A 12567-nucleotide genomic window follows, 5' to 3' on the forward strand; every position below is an offset into this window, starting at 1 on the left:
CCAGTGTAGCTCAGCGGGTGAGCAGATGACAGTATGCCACATGGCTGGAGTACAGCAGCCTAGCTTTTTGTTGCCTGTTTTCTGCTTGCTTGTCTTTACTGCTCCATTGTCAAATAAAGGCAAAAATGCCCCAAAATAATCTTTAAAAAACAAATTAATAGTTCAACAGTTTAGAGAATATGTCTACTGCTTCTTTGTCAAGAGATATAATGCCTTTAACTATGTGTTAAAGGAAGCTATAACAAACTTTCAGCTTAGGTTAGCATAAAAAAACAGCCTGACCAAGCACCAGCACCTCCATACTTCACTAGGTTGACATGTTAAATCATTTATACATACATTAAACCAAAACTTTCGACTCAAATTTCAGATTAACAGGAGGTCATGTGCTGGACTACTTTTTTCCTGGGAGGAGTTACCTCTCTAAATCTCTATGGGCCTGTGCTAATGTAGCTTTATAGTAAAATATTGGTTTTAAAATATACTGACAAGCAATATTTACAATTGTGAAATTTCAAAATATATGTTCAACATACATTTGAGGGGGAAAAAAAGGTTCACTGCCATTCACATACACCAATGGCTGTCTGGCATCCAGCCATCAACTTCCCACACATCAGAGTCTGCAGGAAATTCTTTCAGCTTCTGAGAAATTCACTTTGTGACCTGCAGTTCTTTAACCTTGTCCAGTTATAGGCAGAAGGCAGCCATTCCCATGCCATGTCCAAGCAGCTCAGTGAAGTCCTCTGTCCCGGTTTATTTACATTCGCATCAGTCTAATTCCTGAAGCTGCTGTGGTACAAACTGTTCTCCTCTGGAATCAGCTGATTCACTGCATCAGTTTATGTTAACGACTTCTGGTGCGTTGCCGATAGAAATGTGAGTTGCAACAGATTTTATAATTGGTTAGGAATGTTTTTGAACTGCTGTGGTTCATTACACACAAATCACAAATCAGTGCCCCGTTCATCATCGCAATGTCACATTTTTGCACTGCAGCATTCCACAGACGGCACCATTAATCTTCCTGCCAGATTTATATCCAGATTGCTTTCTCAACTGCAGCTGTCAACAAGGCAGAATCTTCAGATTTGTGCTAGTTGCCAGTCCCCCGAAGCTGTTGTGGTGCAAAGTGTGTGTGGCAGCATGGCTGCTGTGAGAAGCTCCTTGTGCCAGTCTTACCAACTGTTGTAAAAGTGTCCTCCCGGACAGTCTGAGCCTTTGTTAGAGGGCCTGCTAACCTCTGCAGCCAGGGAATTCATGGCCTAGCTGAAAGAAGTTTAGCAGACAAACCAGAGAGCGCTAAGGAATTCCAGAAAACCCATTGAAAATTAGGGGCTGGGAAGAGTGGGAGAAATGCACCAGACCTGCACCTCCTGTTTTCTAGCCTGCAATCCTTCAGTCGGACCCCAAGATAGCAGCAGAAAAATACACCAACAGTTCACTTTAATGAATCATGTTCACTAAAAAAAGAAAGACCTTGGACAGAATACATGAAAAATACTATTTTCACTTTGCAAACGTTAGAATTCAAATCACAAAAGCATTAATTTCATTCATTCACACTGACACTGAGATTCGTGGGAAAGGCCTTGAAGTTCAGGGTGCTGAGGCGGCACCAAGTTATCTTGTGATATTCTAACATAACTCTACAAAGTGTGTTAGTCTTGCAACTGCCAGACCCCACTGCAGAATTAACAGCCAAAACTGAACTGGTCAGAGAAAAATATATCAAGAAACATCGGAGGGGAAAAACAACCCTTTTTGGCACAACACCGGCTTACACACAGTATTTTAACACAGATGCAAAAAGGGTGCACATGTCAGGCACAAAGCACGTGAGCAAATTCATATGAAAGTAAGGAAAGTCTTTCATCTACAAAGTTAGCCAGGATCTGTTCAGCTGTGTGCAAATACTTAATTATGTATTGTGACTGCTGCATCTTATCTAATATGTATATTTTACTCAGCACAGAAGCCAAAAGTACCCTTTTCCAAAAAAGGTAGGGCTGTGAAACTGCTGCTTGATTATAATGTTAAACTATGTGGTGGCGGCTCAGAATATGCCAAAGCGTTACTTTGGTGTATGCAGGTTAAAATAGTGCAGATGCAACTTGGTGCTCAGAAGTTTAGGTGATAAACTTCCTCCTGAGGGGCACTGATGTGTTCAAAACGTCTGTGAGGACATTTAGTGAGTGATAGGTAATGGCTGATAGCTCATTTAGAAAAATGCAACATTTCTACTGGTGTCAAATATGCAACATCATGTAGTGTTTCATGTTTTAACCCCTTTATTTACTTATTTGGCTTTCACATTTTGTTTAATTCAGACAATCCTGGCTTATTTTTTTCAGTCTTGCACAAAAGGAGTAGTAAGTGATGTTTCAGTTTAACATGGAAACCAGTCTCCAGCTGGACATTAGAAAGAATTCCGGTTTAAGGAATTTCTACACTCCATACTTTCTTTACAGTCCATAGTAGGTGCCTTTTGAAACATTCTTAATAGCATTATTCTGAAGAAATCGAAGTCCTGTGGTGGAGAATGCCCAACATAACATAGCACTCCACCCTCTGGTCTAAATATGGTCACTTCCAGTTCTAGAAAGATTAAGATAGCATCGTTTATCAAATTAAAGTAGAAGCATCAGAATGTGCAGTTCACAAATAGGTGGCATAATCAGTGGCTACAACCTTGCTGTGTCGTTTGGAGGTGGGCGTGCACGAAGTTAAAGCATAGGTTCGCATGTAAAAGCACGATATTAAAAACACTACTGAAGTCTGATGACCCTCAGCTGATCTTTAGAAGGCACTTTTTCACAGGGAGAGTAACAGTCCAATAAAACAAACCGAATACAGTAACACTAGAATTGTATTTACGGCATGTCAGTATTCTATTTTGACAGGTTCGAGTTTATAACTTTCCTTCCAAAAGCAATAAAATGCAATATGAAACTTGTTTCACAAGACAGACAAAAATGTTACACATCACTATAGCTGACCAAAGAAGACACATACTCCAGTCTATATAGGTGGTGATACTGAGATGTTGCAAACACAGAAAAATGTGATTAAGGTGTACATGTTTGAGACAGACACTGTGTTGCAGTCACATTGCATCATACACAGTGTAGAAATTTATGAACTCCTGCTTCTACTTCAAGTTTTTCAAATGAACAAAAAAAGGACTTGAAAAGGTTATCAGCAGCTATTAAGAGTTAAGATAAACAGTTTATGCTGGCACGCAGGACTTCATTCAGGACTTACACCAGGCTGTATGAGTCACTTACAACAGGTCAGCAAAAAGTTCAGCCTCTTCTCTTTTTTCGCAGTACAACAGTTAGCAGGATTAACATGGACAGGGTATAAATCAGCTCCTGCTTTTACACACAAACACACATTCTTGGTGTTTCTCTCTACCCTGCACATCTGTGGGGTGTGCCGAGTGTGAGTCAGCCAGTCATCCACTGCTCCCAGTTTGCTGAGCCTCCTCCCACTGGGAGCTAAAGATGGGGGAGAAATGAGGGACCGTGGTGGAAAAAAGGAAAGGGTGTGTCTGAGTGAGCCTGTGCAGAGGGAAAAAAAATGGAAGACCTGAAAACAGTAGGACTACAGTAATGGATCGTCCATGCAAGATCCAGAGAGCAGATTGGCCACAGGATAATCAAACTTCCTCTAACCCTCCAAACCACGGTCAGTAAGCAGATTAGGTAATAAGCTAAGATCATTTTAATTTCTGTCTTTCTACTCTTGCGAACTGCCTGTGTGCAAATGTATTTTGCGAGATCGAGGCCAAGTTCTACAGAGAGGTGACAGAAAAGACTAGCCAGGGGAATGTGGGATTGTGGGAAAAGAAAAGCGATTATGAGGAATAAGGAGTGAAGGTTAAAATGAGTGATAGGTAAAAAGTGAGAAAAGAGGAGTGTGGGAGAGCTGAGGCTAAGGGGGAGGTGCAAAGGGCAGGTTAAGTAAGAACAAAACTGGGAGGTAAGCCAAGATCCAAGCTCCATTTACTCTCCCCCACTTTCATTTTCCAGTCCTTATTGTGGGGGGAGTGGACTCGAGCTGGAAACCCAAGGCTCGCCTCCCAAACTGGAGAGCAGAATTGGCTGAACTTGTTTAGTGACTCATTTGTCTGGTTTCCATGGAAACTAACCAAAAGAACTTGGTGACCAGAAAGTTGGAAGCTGTACACCCAAAGGAGTAAGATGATTGCCGCCTATCCGCTGCTAAAAATACAGCGGTGAGGCTCTCTGGTGGGGATGAATCCAGCCTGAAGCAGCTCCTCCAGAGAAACGCTATATAGCTGAGTTCATCAAGTTTTTTTTCACTCAGATCTTGTTATCTCAGGTTCCATTAACCTCGGCATTCCTTAAATGAGTAACCAACTCACATTCCAGAGGAAGGGGTAAATGATTGCGGGCCATCGCTGTTCTGAGATTAAAGTTAGTATTGTTTCAAAGAGGATAAACTAAAATACATTTGGCTCTTGTATTGCCAGAGTGTATCTGGAGGAAAATGAGACAAAAGAACTTTGAATGAATTCTGTGAAAACAGACATTTTCATTTTTCCCTCAACAAAAATCAGTGATAAGCAAACAGCAGGTCACAAGTTAAAGGTGTAAATATACCATGTGAATTTTTAAGCAGCCCTCGGTGGTGAGCGGGAGCTATTAAAGGGTCTCACTGTGGCCACAGACCCAGCTCCACCCAAACTTTTCACTCCAACCTCGCTCACACACCCTCCCTGCCGCAACCTCCATGGTGGCCCGTAGTTTTATAGTGTGAGTGACAGAACGTACCATTCTACATTTTCACCATAGACATGAATAAACGCCTCACCGAGAAGTTACACAAACTATTGTATCCTGTTCCAACCACTCACTGGTTAGACACACATGAATATGACATTTCAGGGCCAAGAAATAAGACTTATCTACTTGAGGGGGTTGATATGAGTAACTTTTTGTTCTGCCAAAACACACACACTAGCTAAGAGTTTGAGTTTTTCTTTCACCCTGCTGCACAGACCAGAAATGGCCTACTAAAGGTTCCAGTAAGTTCCTGATAATCACCAACCACTAGTTACAATTTTATTGTTAGTATTCAATTTATTAACAGAAAGGTAATAAAAATAGCAGTAGAGATCTCTGAGTGCTTTGTGGGGTTTTCTGTTTCTTTGTTTCTTTGTTTTTTTGTCATGTGAAAGGACAAATTACTTAATTTCTTTATTTCTTTCACTGTCTGAGCCCAGTGAAACCTGACGGGTTTCTTTGGTGTAATAAATGGTCATAAACTCTGTCGTCGCTAATTAATGCCGATGTATCAGGATATCTGCTGTAAAACAGGTTATTGGGGATGTTTGTACTTTAACCTATAACGAAACTAAAATAAAGACTGAAAGCTTATCAATATCTTCTCCAAGTGCTGTCACTCACTGGCTTCACCTGGTAGTATTAGTTATACAGAATGGCAAATAAACTGTATTTCCACCATGGGAAAAGGAAGTAGGCCACTGTTGTTGTGATTTGGCGCTGTATAAATAAAACTGAATTGAATTTGATACCAAACCATGACTTATTTTATATGTATGCACACTGTCTCCTAGTAGCTTTCCATCTTTTTGCTAGCAAATGTCATGGCACTGCTGTGTGGCAAGCTGGGAGCAGGACTCACAAGATTGGACTCAAAAAACAGAAAGATTTAACAAAATATAATGAAAGAGCAGAACAGGTGTGAATTGGCTAGAAGCTAGACGTGGCCAAATAGCCAGCAGCACACACAACATGAGGGAGGACGTGATGAGTAACAGAAGCACGCCGGGTGTTTAAATACTCAGGGAAGACTAGAGGGCTGAGAGGACACACCTGGGGAACACGGAGAGCTCAGACAGACAAGGCTGATTAGGACACAGAGAAGAATCTAGGACAATACTGGACATTAAAGGGACGAACAATCAAACAAGACACTAAGAACCATAGGTAGCAAACTCAGAAGCACTAGGAAACAACATACTCAAGAACATGAACAAAAACTATCTCTTAAGTCCAGAGAAAACTCAAAATACTGGGTCAAAGATCCAATTTATGATTTAGCTACATCTGTGTATATGTTATCTAAAAGTCATAAACAAAAAGTGCTTGTTGGTCAAGGATTGTCAGAAAAAGCTGTGGGGATGTAAGCGTAAATACTAAAGTGAGCTTTTTAGCTTCATGTTGTCCCTACATTACTTCGCCAATACATTTACTCAGATTTTTTGTTTGCTTGTTTTGTTTTTAGAAATATAAGCCTCGAGTCATTTCCTTGATCAATCAGTGAATATATCACTTATATCACTGAATTATAAATCCATCTAATAAAAGCACAAATAAATGAATTGTACAACCTACCAAGACCACATGCAATCTCTGAGTTAGACAATTATAAACAAATACACAGACTTCACTTTAAAATGACATAAAAAGTAAATTAAACATGATAGTGTCTCTCTATATTTATGAAATACAGGGAATAAAATATGCATTTTTATATTGTTCATTTAATAAGTGTTCTCTGTCAGCAATCCATCCCTAACAACAAACTACAGAGATTAGAAATCACTCTTCACAGGATGGATCTCTCACATGGTTAACAAACAAATCTTGTTTTTAATGAGAACAAAAAGTCCCACTGTGAGATAATTACAGAACTAGAGTAATGTCATTATTCATTTTTATGAAGAGGAAACTCAAACTACCATCAGATTTTGCTGATTTGTTTTTACAGAGACCTATTTGTTTCCTTATTAATGATCTTTACTTAACCCCAAATAATTCACTTAGTGTCCAACACCATTCAAGAGAGCGTGGGCTCTAATTATGGCAATTGTTTGGGAGAATGTTTTTTGATGGCAGGAATTCCATCACAGGAAGGGAGAGCCTGCATTTAAAAGGGTCCGCTGACCGTCTGTCATAACAATATGCCCAGGAAGAGTGACGCGCAAACACACGCACGGTTCAAAGCCACAAATACTGGCACGCCTGCATTCTTCTTTCTCCTGAACTTTGCTCATGTGCAAATGGCCTGAGTAACATAATCCGCACACAGCTTTGGTTTCTTTCACTGTATGAAATCTAAACCAAAGTAAATGAGACAGAGAGAGAGAGTCGAAAGCGATGGGAACTAATCTGCTGAGGCTTTTCTGTGTGGGATTTAAGAGATGACCAGAACTGACTCAGACCTAACATGAGTCATTGGTTAATATCTAACAGTTTCCCACATGATATCTCTAAAGCACATTTGTTTTTTGTTTGTTTAGTGCATCTCCCAGTAGAGGATATGACAGTTTTATTAAAAACTGCGTGCGTGGGTTGAGGAAGCTGTTCACTTCTCACAACAACTACCCATCATGCTGTTATTTCTAAACAAAGAGATGAGCTGTAAAGAAACGTTTGAGAGCTTCAATCCAAAAAAGTAAGAGTCAAGAGTAACTTTTTTATAACTTTATCAAAAATCAAAATCTCAAATTTAGCTACCACAAGACTGTTCACATCCCTAAATCAGTTTCTGTTCTAGAAGTCCCTTTGGGAACCCAGCCTATGTAGATCGAGTCCCGCGAAGACTACAACCTAAAAAGAACGATCGGGCAGAGATGAAACAAACACATAAATCCTTATAAAATATGATCTCAAAATATATCAAGCATATAAACATTTACAACAATAATATGGAACAAACACAGCAGTGCTATCATCCAAAAAATAATAATAATACTGACATTTATTTTCAGGTACATTCTGGTGTTGATACTTTCAGTTTTTGAATTTTTAACTTTTACTGTTCTTTGAACTTTTTGCTAGAATAAAATTAGTCTCAGCACAGTAGTAACAGACAATGCAGTTGTCTGTGAATTGTGCTACATTTGTATAGTGTAAGCGTATTTATTGCTTTAACTGCACTATGAAGGAAAAAAGTTTAATACCGTGAATATTATTTGATGTCTGTGAAGGTTTTCAGTCATCCAGGTCATCATAGTCTAAGGAACTTGGAAAGAAAAATGTCGGGACTTCTTTGAGTGTCCTTGAAGACATTTCACCTCTCATCCGAGAAGCTTCTTTGGTTCTAAGACAGACTGGTGGAAAGTCCCAGATTTTAAGCCCTATGGGATCGTCCCCAAGAGGGTCATGGACCCCCTATTGATCCTCCACCTCACAGGTGTCGAACTCTAGGCCCCGAGGGTCGGTGTCCTGCAGGTTTTAGATGCGTCCTTGATCCAACACAGCTGATTTAAATGGCTAATTTACCTCCCCAACATGTCTTGAAGTTCTCCAGAGGCCTGGTAATGAACTAGTCATTTGATTCAGGTGTGTTGACATAGGGTGAGATCTAAAACCTGTGGAACACCGGCCCTCAAGGCCTGGAGTTCGACACCCCTGCTCTACCTAATCACACAAGCCAAGGAAACATGTGTAGGTCACAATCAGCCAAGGTTTTGGGTGAATCTATCCCCACCCTATCATGTGATTTCCTGAGGTCAAATGTCCCAGGATGTGAGTGGGGGTTAAGGTGTCTGGGAAGGGATCTCAAAACTGGATTATAGATGGCAGACAGCTGGTGTCATAAGCCCCCGCCTCTGTTCAAACATGGTCGTTCACAGTGGACATAGATGGCTTCTTTCACTCCTCTTTCAAACCATCTGTCTTCTCTGTCCAAAATGTAAACATTGGCATCCTCGAAAGAGCGACCTTTGTCCTTTAGATGCAGATGGATCTTTTCTGCCACTACCTGCATTCCTAATATTTCACAGGTGGTTCAGGTGCTTAAATAGCCCTGTATTTCCTGTGATACATGTGTGCCACTCCAAATGATCGCATTTAGCCCCCTTACTGAAAATTGGCTCTGACACTGGACCCATCGAAAGGATAATGAAAGCAAAGGGGAAGCCAATGGCCATAGTTTATAGTAAAGAATGAGAGAGACAGACATCTCCATTATAATATTCCATTATAGTTTGTGTTATGATATATAGATTCTTCTTTCTAGATTCTTCAAACCTGATGGAAGGAGGAAGGAGTGTGAAGGAAATCACACTTACAGACTCAGATGTCCCTACACATCACATAAGCATTTAAAGATGCCTGGCCATGGAGAACAGAAAACAGGAACACATGTCAAGCTGCTCTCCTGTTCTAGAAGCCGTACTGATAACAGAAACAAGCCAATCACATATGTGGCACATTTCTCTCCATATGTCACTATCTGAAACCCAGACATTGAAGGATGTGGCAGATCTTAAAAGAGTAAGACAGCATACTCGCTATGCAAGGTATTTCTCCTAAGCTTAAACAGAGGCGCTTTGTAGGTCCTTGGTGTCAGACAGCTAGGATAAGAAAACTCTCCTTAGGAGGGATGTAGCACCACCTACGAGGGGAAACCCTGCATCACAAACTCAAGAAAGTGTGACAAAAATACTAAAGTCTAAATATTTTCTGAATCAAAGATATATGAGGAAAGGTAGGCGTGTGCATTTCTGCTAAAAAAAAAAAAGCACTGATATCATTTTCTTTGAAATAGCCACTGCATTAGGGAGAATTTGTTGCCCAATTCTGGTTTTCGTTGCTATTTTAGCCTACTTTATGTTATAGCTCATTGCCAAGTGTTTTGCTTCAGCTTCAGTTCTGCTTTATGAATATTAATAAATCTCTGAATGCATCTGTTTTGTTGTAATCAATCCAATAGTTGCTAAGTTTCAGTCTAAACTAAACCAGCCAACCATCCAACAGAATGACGTTCAAGAAACAAACAAAATAAATCCCTGAACAAATACAGCAAAGCTAAATAAAGAGAAGAGTCATGATATGGAAATCAAAATGTAAAATGGCAGTTGGAAAGCATATGCAGATGATCTTCTCTATTTTATTGACCATAAAGCTATCTACTGCCTCACAGATACCCAACAAAGAAAGCCCAGCTCCTATATGAGTACGTCAGACCACAAAGTAAGCAGCATTACGAGTCCATGGAGAGAAGAGTGGGTCTGAGTGAAAACACTCCAAGCTGTCTGTTGTTTTTTTGTCCTGGGTCTTAAAGGAAGCCGTGTGCATTCCTTTAACTTAAAGCTGTTTTCTCCAGACCCGTCTCCCTGTCTGTATAATCTCAGATAAGAAAAAAAAAAAACGCTGAGGCCATCACTGTTTACCCATGATGTCTCCATCACAGTGGCTTATGGATTTACAGTTGCAGGCCAAAGGTTAGGTTTGCGCACTGCACTGTTTATTTGGTTGCCTTGGTTACGCAGACAGAGAGAAACCTATCACTCTGAATGATAAACAGTAAAAAAAACATTGACATCAGGGTTTGTTTATCTTTTGCAAAGAGAATAGTTATAAGCTGAACAACTGAGGAAGTGTGGAGACATTAATAAATTGGCAGCAGCAGAATTATGAAACAGTTTTTTGTTTGCTTCACATGTGTCACTGATATGTTGGCCTTTGTCTGTTATCTCTTTGCGTAAGCAGTTCAGTGTTGGACGTGACTGCTAGAGCGGGGCCTTCAGCTTGCCCCAAAAGTTAAGCAGATGCACCATAACTGTTCCAAATCTTGCACTGAAGCTCCTGGATTCTGTTAAATCACGTTAAGCAATTTTGTCATTAAAATAGATAAAGGATTGCTTTCTATTCCATTTCTGTTTTCTAAGAAAGAAAAAAAGGACGCAGAAAAAAGTCCAATCATTTATCGGCATGATTTACCTCATTTGTGTACTCTTCATTCTTTTCACTTTTAGCGTGAGAGTCTTTGATGTATTTTGCTGCTTTTCACGGTTTCTCTACTCCTCCTGTTTCCTGATGTGAAGATAGATTTGATCAAGTTGATGACAGCTCTGCATGTAAGTACAATAAAAACCTCCCAGTGAGTATTAAACCTTCTAAAACCACAGATTGACTCCAAACATCTGAAGGTCAGGCCAAAATTTCTTTGTTATAAATCTGCCACGACGAGCTTAGCGTCACTGATTTGGTCACACTACAAACAAGCTAGTGCTTGCCGTTGGGCAGGCCTGGGGTGCTGAGTTTGTGATTTATGTATCATATATTTCTTTATATTTCTCAACAAGCCTTCTTCTCTGGTTATGAAGTCCTTACTGATGAGTGAAGCCAGCAACAAATAATTATTTCACGGTTTTCATTCCACTGTCAATTCTGAGGGAAACTTTATAGAAGATTGGGTTAATATGAGATTTAGAAAACAATATTTTTAAAACTGATCTGTTATATTTATTTGTAATTTTATATTTTTTATCTCTGACTCTACTAGAGCAGCTTTGTATTGTTGATGGCTCAAAAAAAATACTTATTTTTCTGAAACTGGATGTTGATCCAGCCCTCATCTTCTCTCAAAGCAACCATTTCTTTAAATCAAATGTCTTCTGACTGGCTGTTTCTCGCAAACACAGGACCTGAACAGCTTCTTGGTTGTGTCTTTTGTTCCGTCTCTCTTGTCCTTAACTAATCGCGGCAGATGTCTGCCCCTCCCTGAGTCTCGTTCTGTCGGAGGTTTCTTCCTGTTAAACATGAGTTTTTCCCTCCCACTGTTACCAAGTGCTTGCCTATAGGGCATCATCTGATTGTTGGGGTTTTCTCTCTAGTATTGCAGGGTCTTCACCTTACTGTGATTTTGCTATATATAAATAAAAATGAAATGAGTTGAATTGTATTGAACTGTATGAAGGATATCCACTCTTTATCAAGTAAGGTTATGAGCAGAAAAACCTCAACCCTAAGCAGTCTGAAGGCTGACGTTCTGGCTTACGGTGACCTGAAGCTTTATTTAAAACATAATAGTTCCACCTTAAGTGAGAGGAATGAAATGGGACATATAAAAAAACTGAAAGTCCCAAGTTTTCCTCTCCGTTGTATTGAATTGTTCATGATGGCCCATCTACAGTGTTAACAAGCCAAATATTGTCTGTCATCACGTCAGCACTTCCCGTAACATCACAAAGAGCAGAGGCAGGACAAAACTATCACAGTGTTGTGCACATCAGTCATGCAGCAAAGCTTCTTAACTCCAGTGAGGCTTTAAGTCCTGACAGAGGAATCATCCAAACACTTCAGCTTTAGGTGACCTGCATGGGTCTAAGTCAGCTGGGTCAGGTATTAGGTAATCTATCAACATCTCGAGGTAAATGTCCACCCTTTTCCCTATTCTTTAGCACATCCTCTCAGGTGGAAGTACTATCCCCAAGGGAGCCACTTGTAGTAATGGCTAAAAGACAGGAAGTGCCACAGTCTGTTCCTTTGCACCGTATGGGCTAGACAAGACTTGCTGGTTTTCAACAAGTGCTCCGGAGCAGCCAAAAAGAGCTGTTCCCAGATCAACAGCGCACCAGTGAATTACAGGAGTGGGTGTCGAAAACATCTATTAAATATCAGCACTTCACTGCTCTTTGTGTAACAACGTCAAAGGAGTGCAAGACAACCCCAGAAAATCAGGTGCTTTCCAAAGACCTTACAGATAGACATGAAAAAGCAAATAAAATTCTTAAGACATCATGCCGCAAGGGGTACAGGGATTTACTATTTTCTAAATCTT

Source organism: Rhamphochromis sp. 'chilingali' (assembly GCF_963969265.1).
Source record: "Rhamphochromis sp. 'chilingali' genome assembly, chromosome: 12".
Classification (NCBI taxonomy): Eukaryota; Metazoa; Chordata; class Actinopteri; order Cichliformes; family Cichlidae; genus Rhamphochromis; species Rhamphochromis sp. 'chilingali'.